This window comes from Galleria mellonella, unplaced genomic scaffold (genome assembly GCF_026898425.1).
Source record: "Galleria mellonella isolate WM207_F2 unplaced genomic scaffold, CSIRO_AGI_GalMel_v1 utg139, whole genome shotgun sequence".
In the NCBI taxonomy this organism is placed as follows: domain Eukaryota; kingdom Metazoa; phylum Arthropoda; class Insecta; order Lepidoptera; family Pyralidae; genus Galleria; species Galleria mellonella.
The window spans coordinates 613,406-622,911 of NW_026441995.1; the positions used below are offsets into that span (position 1 = coordinate 613,406).

Consider the following 9,506-nt stretch of genomic DNA (forward strand, 5'->3'; position numbering starts at 1 on the left):
AACAGTGTTTTTTACTACACTAATTTACTAGTTCACTTGACTCGAGCCGCGTGAGATCCTTGTTTCAAGGTTTTACTGATCCTGGATAGCAAATTTGACTAGTTAATCTTACTGGCCAGACTGACGGGCAGGGACCAGGTCCGTAGTTGGGCAGCAATTTGCCTAGATGAATTACGACTGCCGAATCCAGGTTTAGGATCAGTTTATATGAGCATATTGCAGATTTGAATGGAAATAGACGATTTTGCAGTTCGCCAATACCATGCCTATATGCTTAGGTTGTAACAAGTGGTAAAACTCTTAGATTAAGTACGTTATACTAAATGTATGGTAAAAGAAACAAAATGAGGTACTTTTTATGATGTATTAAAATTGATCATATATTACATTTCAAGTTAGATCTTCAGGGACATAACCGTGAACCGCATCCAATTTGGTGCAGTAGTTTTTACATGACATTATCGGAACAAACATATAGATAGACAGACAAAATTTCAAAAATGTAATTTGGCTCCTATTACTCTTATTAAGACCCCCCCCCATACATATTTTTCTAAAATATTTCCTATGTACAAACATCACACTCAGTTATAATTTTATTATATTAGTAACATAATAAATATTCGTTGATAATACCGCCTACTTGGTATTGTACATCGTCATTTGACATGACAAGACAATGCGGACTGGCTTGAGTAGTTATCTCCTGTCAAAACCACTGCAAGCTATATGTTCAGTCATCTGGTTGTAATTACATTTCTTTATACAACAAAATTGGCTTCACCATTGATAAGTGTTAAAGATAAAGGAATTCTTCCATTAGACAAAAATTCTATTGCAATCAAATTCTTTATCGACATTGAAAATAAAGACCATTCAGGTACTTGTAAAATTATATGTCGACCCAAAAACTGTTGTTTGTTTAATAATGCAGAAGAAGACTGTTACGCAGCGAATATTTATGGAGAAAACGTGGACGTTTTGAAGCCAAAACAATTGAATAGGTTATTTTTCATTTATCCGTCTGTGCATCAACACGATTTAGTTGGGTATTGTGAGTTTGTACTAAATTATCAGTGTGTTGACAGAAAATACAAAAGGCAAGAGATAAAAATAAATTTTGATACAATTTTATACAGTAAAAGAAAATCTAATAATTTGATTAGTGAATACGTAGGTGATCAAAAAGTAACTTCTTGTGAGACTTTAGATCAAAATTCTTTAGATGACTGTAAACCGATTGATTGTGATCTCAAATATTTTGGAACGCGTCCGTTTTTCGATACTAGAATTAGTGAGTGTGTTGAAATTCCTGAATGCACGGGTGATGTTGATAAGGAATTGCCAGATGTAATATATGTTCCGAATATTAATATTTGTAGAGACCTAGACCACCCATTAACAATTGGTGATATATTTGCGATAAGTACAAGACTTGGTGTGGTGATGGAGCCGAGAAAGTATGAAAGCACTATGACAGTGGAACTAAAATCCAACTGCACTACGATATCCCAAAATCTAAATTTACTGCGAGATATGATGTATGGAAAACTTTGTCCAGTAACTAATGGAGAAATTACCGATTACAGTAAATGTTGTAAATCAGCCATTTTGTCTATAATTGGCTGCATTGCAGCCGTGTGTGGAGTCTTCATTTCATGTCTGTGCTGTATAAATACAACAGTATGGCTTTATAGAAAACAAAGACATCAAGATTGGAACAAATGTTGGAGAAATTTTTGCAAAAAATTTAAAAAAATGAATAAAAATAAAAATTTTGAAGGCACTGGAGTGAATAATAATGTTAAAAATGCTTTATTACGCGATGTTATAGTAAGAGATATACCAATAGAGCTTAGATATAGTGTTGTTAATATATGCGAAAGAATAGATAAAGAAGTGGGAAAGAAACGAAGATATAGAAAAACGGATATTGGAAGTCAGGTAAGCTTATGCAAGGAAGAGAGAGATGTGAAGCCACATGGAAGTGCTTCCTCAACCAGCTCCTTTGAAGAGAAAGGCAAGACAGTACAACTTACTGAATAAAATTGTACTTTGTAAAACTTTGTTTGTTTAAAGCTATATATTTAGGTATAATGATACATAGGTAAAAGTATGACCTACTTAGCTTACTGAATGCATCGCATCAATCTTGCCTTCATCAATCTTGTTAAATATTTGACACAATATGGATACAATTATGGGCCGCTGCGATGGATCAGCGATCAATATGACTTAATTTGCGTACAAAATGAAATATTTTTACAATGTTAGTTTTAACAGATGAACATTGGAAAAATGTATTTTTATTTATTTATTTATACTTTATTGTACACAAAAATTAAATTGTTATAATTAATTTTAAATAAAGATGTACAACAGGCGAGCTTAACTCTGCGTTCAGCAGTTCGGCAGCGTTCCTCTTAAAATATTTCTAAAAGTCCAACTACAGTTGCCAACCCGCCTGCTAAGCGTGGCAACTACTGGCAAAATTTATACTCAGCAGAGGTCAGTTGACGGCTGAAATAAAGTTACGTTTTACTTAAAAGTATCGATGAATATGTAGGAGGCGAAAGAGATGTGTTGCAATTAGAACATTAGGCGTATTACTGCTTCTGTCTATCCTGTATTACAGTAAAAGCTCTTTATTCACGGAGAATACGTTCTGTAAATATGCCGCGAACACATATACCGTGAATATGGACATCCGAAACACTTATACAGCGGCGACAGCATTTGACAACGTACTTTAGGCGTAATTGTAATAAAGTCTGTTTTACTTTTTTATTAGCCTATTTGCCGACACGTTTACAAAGGATACGTAATCCTTTTTAATATAGAAATCAACTTTTTAATCCGCGAATAGTGAAAACGGGAATAAAGGAAGCGTGAATAAGGAGCTTTTACTGTATTTAAAGACATTCCAAGACCTCGAAAGATAGGTGTGATCTATACCTTCCAATGGTATTCCTTCCCATTACTTTGATATTGCCAATAATTTATTCATCTTTCGTATATTTTCACGGATTTCAGATGTTATTTAATGTCACGAGGTGGAATTTATTGGTTCTTAAAACGAAATAAACTGGTTTAAACAGGAAGATATATGTACAAGGTGTTAACGTGTAAATCATGTGACATCTCCATTATCTCCCCCTATGGTGATCTCGCTGATTTATTGTAATAGGTAATGAATTTTACGATCGTATTTTCAGATACAATAAAATACTTTTTACTTATTTATCTCATTATAAAGTACTAAGCTTGGTACCTTTTTTTTATACAACTTAGAATGGCAAACAAGCTGACGGCCCACCTGATGGAAAGTGGTAACCGTCGCCTATAGACACGAGCAGTACCATGGACATAACAGAGTATACTGTTTCGCTCATGATACCCCTCATTCCTGAGGACTCAAGCGTTATTCCTCTGTACCCAGTAAATTCACGCCATATCCCACCCTTCAAACCGAAACACAGCCATGCAAACACAGCTGCTTCACGGCTGAAACACGAATGGGACAGAGGTACCCAAGCAATCGACTTTTGTACAAAGTTTCCCTCTGGTGAGAGGTAATACCTGCTTTGTGTAGAAAAAATACCGATAGCGCATGGGGGGTTAACCATTCTATTTTCACTCATTAAAAAAACCTTTGTATTTATCTTATTATTGATATTTATCTATGTTTACCTATATTGTACACATAGAAAGAGAATAGTAATCACAATTCTTAATCTATGTTTTACACAAGTAACGTTTAAGATGCTACACGTCATTTCGTATCTTTCAAAACAATTTTGCTATACCTTTAAAATTTGAATATGTATAAAGAAAAAATAATTAAAGCAATTTTTAATGTTTACTATTAGTTGTTATGCCTTGCATCCTCTCATCAAGAGGTTTGTTGCCATATTATTTTTATTAATTATTATTATTATTTTTTTATAAAAGATGTTATAAAATAAAAAGAGACTTTGTACAAAAGTCGATTGCTTGAGTACCTCTGTCCGATTCGTGTTTCTACCGTGAAGCAGTTGTGTTTGCATGGCTGTGTTTCGGTTTGAAGGGTGGGATATGGCGTGAATTTACAGGGTACAGAGGAATAACACCTGAGTCCTCAGGAATGGCAACGCATGGGGGGTATCATGGGCGATATATATATATAGAGTATACTCTGTTATGTCCATGGTACAGCTCATGTCTATAGGCGACGGTTACCACTTTCTATCAGCTGGGCCGTCAGCTTGTTTGCCATTCTAAGTTGTATAAAAAAAAATATAAAGAGTTTTATATAAAATATTATTTTATGGTATCGATATACTCTGGGGAGACACCAGTGAACGATAATCAGGTCAGTTGGTTCATGGAGACCGAATCGCCAGGAATTAACCATAACGGTTTCATTGGGGAACTGCGAGCCGTTCGATTAAACAGAGAATTCCCTCTCCCAGAAAAAACAATGATAAAATAGTTAATATGGGACCAATATGGGGATAAATTCTATCTATTGTAAAACGAACTGACATAATTAAAGATCGTGTCCCAAAAAAAACGAGTTAAAATGTGACAAAACCAGTTATTTTATTCTAAAAACTAAAGTACTAAACAGATTTTCATAATATTTCTATGGAAACACATTTTAAGTATATGCTTTCAGTTAAAAAAACAATTTTGAATATCGGTTTACAACTGATGAAGTTATGAGGTAACAAACATGAAAATAAATACTACCGAATCGAGAACCTTCTTCTTTTTGAAGTCTATTGAAAATTGCTCAAAATTTGCTAAAATATCTAAATAACATTTACCTATTGGAGCCGCTTAAAAATTATAATGCTGAACTTCGCAGAAGGGACATTTCCTAGAAGTTAGGGCTGAATTTGGAAAAGTGCCGTATTAAGTAATTGGGTTATGTAATTGGGACAAAGGTCTTTTGGACCTTCCCTCGGAATTTAATATAGCACAAGTACATATTGCTTCACCAAACAGCGACTTCAATTGTGAACGCACACATACGCACACACACTGTTAAACGACAAGATGTGTCATAGACTTATTACATTGCAATTAAAAACTGTTTACCTTAAAAAAAAATCGACTTTATTCTTACAAAATCTGTTAATTTTAATTTAAGAACTATTAGTTCGTGTATTCTGACACTTCTTTATGGTTGACTGGGAGAGAATGCTTTCAGCATTAAGTCCGCCATGTACGAATATATGTATACTAATGAATAAATAAATAAATAAAATTAAACTACCAAATCGTTTTTGATAAAAAAATTATGCTACTAATCTGTAAGTAATTTTTTTTTAAACAACTTAGAATGGCAAACAAGTTGACGGCCCACCTGATGGAAAGTGGTAACCGTCGCCTATAGACATGAGCAGTACCATGGACATAACAGAGAATACTGTTTCGCGCATGATACCCCCCCATGCGTTGCCATTCCTGAGGACTTAGGTGTTATTCCTCTGTATCTCTATATATGTAAGCAATCGACTTTTGTACAAAGTCTCCCTCTGGTGTATATCCTTTCAGACAAAAAAAATAATTTCCAAATCGGTTTAGAAATAACGGAGTTATGAAGTTAATAAAGATAAAAAAAAATTACAACCAAATTTAGAACTTTTTTCTTTTTGAAGATTTTATATTCTATTGAAAAGTAATCGATTTAGAATTGGCCGCGTATTCGTAAACCAGTGAAACGTTGACTATTCGAGTACCTCTCTCACGAAATACCAACAAGAGAAAAGGTTCTTTATTCCACTCTGTTCGGTGTGAACTCGAGTGTGAAATTTTAAATGTTAACTCGACCATAAAAATATTGCCGGTAAAAATTTTAAACAATTCCAAACGTTTCCTTGGCCGAGTTTCTTGGATAATAAAAGCTTCTATATCACGATATATATTTCTTTATCTTCGGTGGCGTTAATTCTGAAACGTTGGCGAAGCAAGGTTGCATAGATAATTTTAAGTATTTTTTTTAAAGTAGTTTCTAAGATTTGTTTTAGTTTAGTTTCATACTAGCTTTTGTCCATTGTCTTTGTCCACGTAACAAGAATATGTTCACTAACAAGAGAAAGACTTTGTACAAAATAACTTGCTAGGGTATCCCTGTCCCCATTGTTGTTTCTGCTGCGAAGCAGTTGTTTGCATGGCTGCATTTTTGTGTAAAGAGTGGGATATGGCAATGAAATTACAGGGTACAGAGGCATAACACCTTGGTCCTCAGGAATAGCAACGCATGAATCTAGTAATGGTAAAAATGGTATCTTGGTCGACGCGACACGATCAGGAAAAAAGTAATGCTAGGACAGACAGACGAACGGTAAATGTCTGACGTAAATTTATCAATATGTTGACCTACCCATCAATCTGTCGAATGTATACACAAACTTATACAACTCTGAAACAAACTTGAGCCTAATAATTTTTTAGTTTGTATTTTCAACAGATTTTCTTTGCAACTTTCGCTTTACTTAAGGTTTTTTCATTGTAAAGTAAAAGTGGAGTTCATAATTTTTGTCCGTCAGACGCGTTACGTGATCCGTTCGTCAATTCTGAAGGAACTCTGATTTGACGTTCCATGAAGTTTACGTCATAAAATGAATACAAATTATGTTATGATTGAATTTGACTGTTTTTCGGAACGAATTCTTAATATTATAAAAAATTATAAATTATGAAAAAATCGTTATTCATCAGTTAATTGTCCACTGCTGGATATAAGCGTTCCCCATAAGGGAGGTTTGCTCCACTTTTGTTGCCACGCTTGGCAAGCGGATTGGCAACCGCAGTTAGGCTTTGGAGATGTTTTAAGAGGGACGCTGCTATCCATATCTCGTCCTCCCTTAGACGCTTTTTACGACACCCAGGACAAAGGAAGGGATGGCCTATTCTATGCCGAGGGACACACGGCGTAAAAAACTGAAAACCAGTTTGACTGATTTGAATATTCTTTTTTCTTTTTGTCTATTGTAATACAAAAGTAGTTTAAAAGAAAAAAAAATAGGGAAAATCCTAAATTTTAGTTGAAAAATCGAAAAATTGAAATAGGTAATTGTGTATGGGAATTGTTACTTAGGATTACTTTCAACAGATGGCGTTGTAGGTTATACAAAGTTCAACGGGCGAATTCATCTCAGCCGTTATCTGTCCACTGCTGGACACAGGCCTACCCCATAGACTACCATAAGGAACGATCCTGAGCCTCCTTCATCCACTGACTCCCTGCAATGTATTTGACGTCGTCACTTCATCGAGTTAATTTTTATAAACATGAAAAGAAAGTCAACAGTTTTCTACTTATGTGTTTTTACCTTTTTCTTTATTTAGTTACTTGTTGCTTACAGGTTTATTACTCTGTGGCATTAGGCGCAAGCGGTCTCTGACTGTTTGACCTTTGCTTTGTCTATGCTATGCTGCCAGTGCTGGGAGGTGATGCCACAGTCTGCGTCTACTTCTGGTGACCAAGCTTCAGTGGAAGCTTTTAATGTAAGTTCACCAGGGACTTTATACAAAAGTCAACAACATACAGCATTATACAACTGTGTCTTAGTTTATTTTTTTTTTATTTGTAATTTGTTTTTTAGTCCTTTTGAATACACAATTTGGCATTATTAAGGGTAGATCCCTTAATTTACTAGTATGTTTTAACTTGGTATAGTTATTTATATAGAAAAGATTATATGGATTTACTCGTAGATATATATTTTTTTTAATGGGTGATAATGGAATGGTAACCCCACCCGTGCTATTGGTATACTCCGGCGAGGCACCAGTGAACGATGATAGATGGGGATGAAGCAGGTCAGTAAGCCCATCGTGACGAATTCAACAAGAATTGTTCACTATGGTTTCCAGGGGGAACCACGTGGAGGTCGACCTGATAGGGCGATAGGACCTGATATTGCTAGCAATGTCGAACTCCATTGCTAACAATCCCTTTCCCCCCTCGTAGATATATTTGCCGTGTGGTCCCGGCATGGGACGAGCCACTTCTTTTACCGTGGGTGTCGTAAAGGGCGAGTAAGAGAACTTAATAGGCGAGGGATGGACAGAAGCGTTTCTCTTAAAACATCACCAAAGCCTAACTGCGGTTGGTAAATTACTTGCCAAGCGTGGCAACTACTGGCAATACCCCATCAATGGGGAGGCCTATGTTTATTAGTGGATATTATGGTTGACATGATGATAATGAAGCTGGTATGATGGAGAATGCAGGTTAGATGCAATTCTTATGGACGGACTTTATAATTACTATCAAATGGCTATGAGTCAATGTGTAATATAGAAAAAGAAAATGGTTAGGTACGAAGGCATAACATCTTAGTGTTTAGAAATGCATGAGGTATACCCTGGGTATTACAGTATATTCTGGGATGTCTGTGGTGCTGCTCATGTCTATAGGTAACGTTTACCATTTTCCATCAAGTCGCCAGTTTGTTTGCTGTATCAAGTTGCTTTAAAAATTAAGATTTCAGGTTGTATCCGTGGTGGACCCTGGCAGATCGACGGGAGAACCTTTCAGAGCTCAGCACTTGGTCTTAGACTTCACTCCACAAACTGAAGATAACGAGGAAGTTCAGGAGAGATGTATACATTAATGGGAGCATGCGCAAAAAGAGTTGCACTTAGAAGGCATAACGGTTCAACCAGTAATGTTATATTTTAACTATTATTCCTGTTGTTACATTTTTTTTATACAACTTAGAGTGGCAAACAAGCTGACGGCCCACCTGATGGAAAGTGGTAATCGTCGCCTATAGACATGAGCAGTACCATGGACATAACAGAGTATATTGTTTCGCCCATGATACCCCTCATGCGTTGCCATATCTGAGGACTCAGGTGTTATTCCTCTGTACCCAGTAAATTCACGCCATATCCCACCCTTCAAACCTGACATTAACAATTGTGAAATGTATTTCTAACTGTAACTGCTAATTTTAATTTTATAGTCACTATACTCCACGTTATATACCTGTAATGAGAATGACTGTATGAAAATGATTCGATGATTTGTTCACCAATGCCAGGGACATGGGGAGCGGTACAAGGCCGCTGCGCCTACAGCGCATGCGGCGCACGCTGCCTTTGCGGCGTCCGGGAGTACATACTGCACGACGCAGATCGCACCGCGCAACAACGCACGGACATGCGCCATTTTGACGCACGCGTTAAAACTGAATGCCTCAACATGAGGATCATGTACGACAAACCTTGATAAATTATTGTATTAACAGAATACAAACGACTGACAGAATTAAATTGAATCTATTATAATATAGTATATAATTCATTAACACCTAAAAATATTCCATAATGTGTCTGTGTATTTTATTATTAATATTACAAGTAGACGGCCGTGTGGTCCCGGCATACAATATGCCACCCCTTCCTTTCCTGTATGTATAGAAAGATGCGACTAAGGGAGGACGAGGGATGGGCTGCAGCGACCCCCTTAATTTAACATTTCTAAAGTTTAACTACAGTTGCCAATC

General features: G+C 36.0%; 1 pseudogene; it reads left to right on the forward strand.

The window, feature by feature from the left end:
- The first annotated feature begins 3,785 nt into the window (after positions 1–3,785).
- Positions 3,786–9,183, forward strand: LOC113520460 (uncharacterized; annotated as a pseudogene).
- Positions 9,184–9,506: the final 323 nt, after the last annotated feature.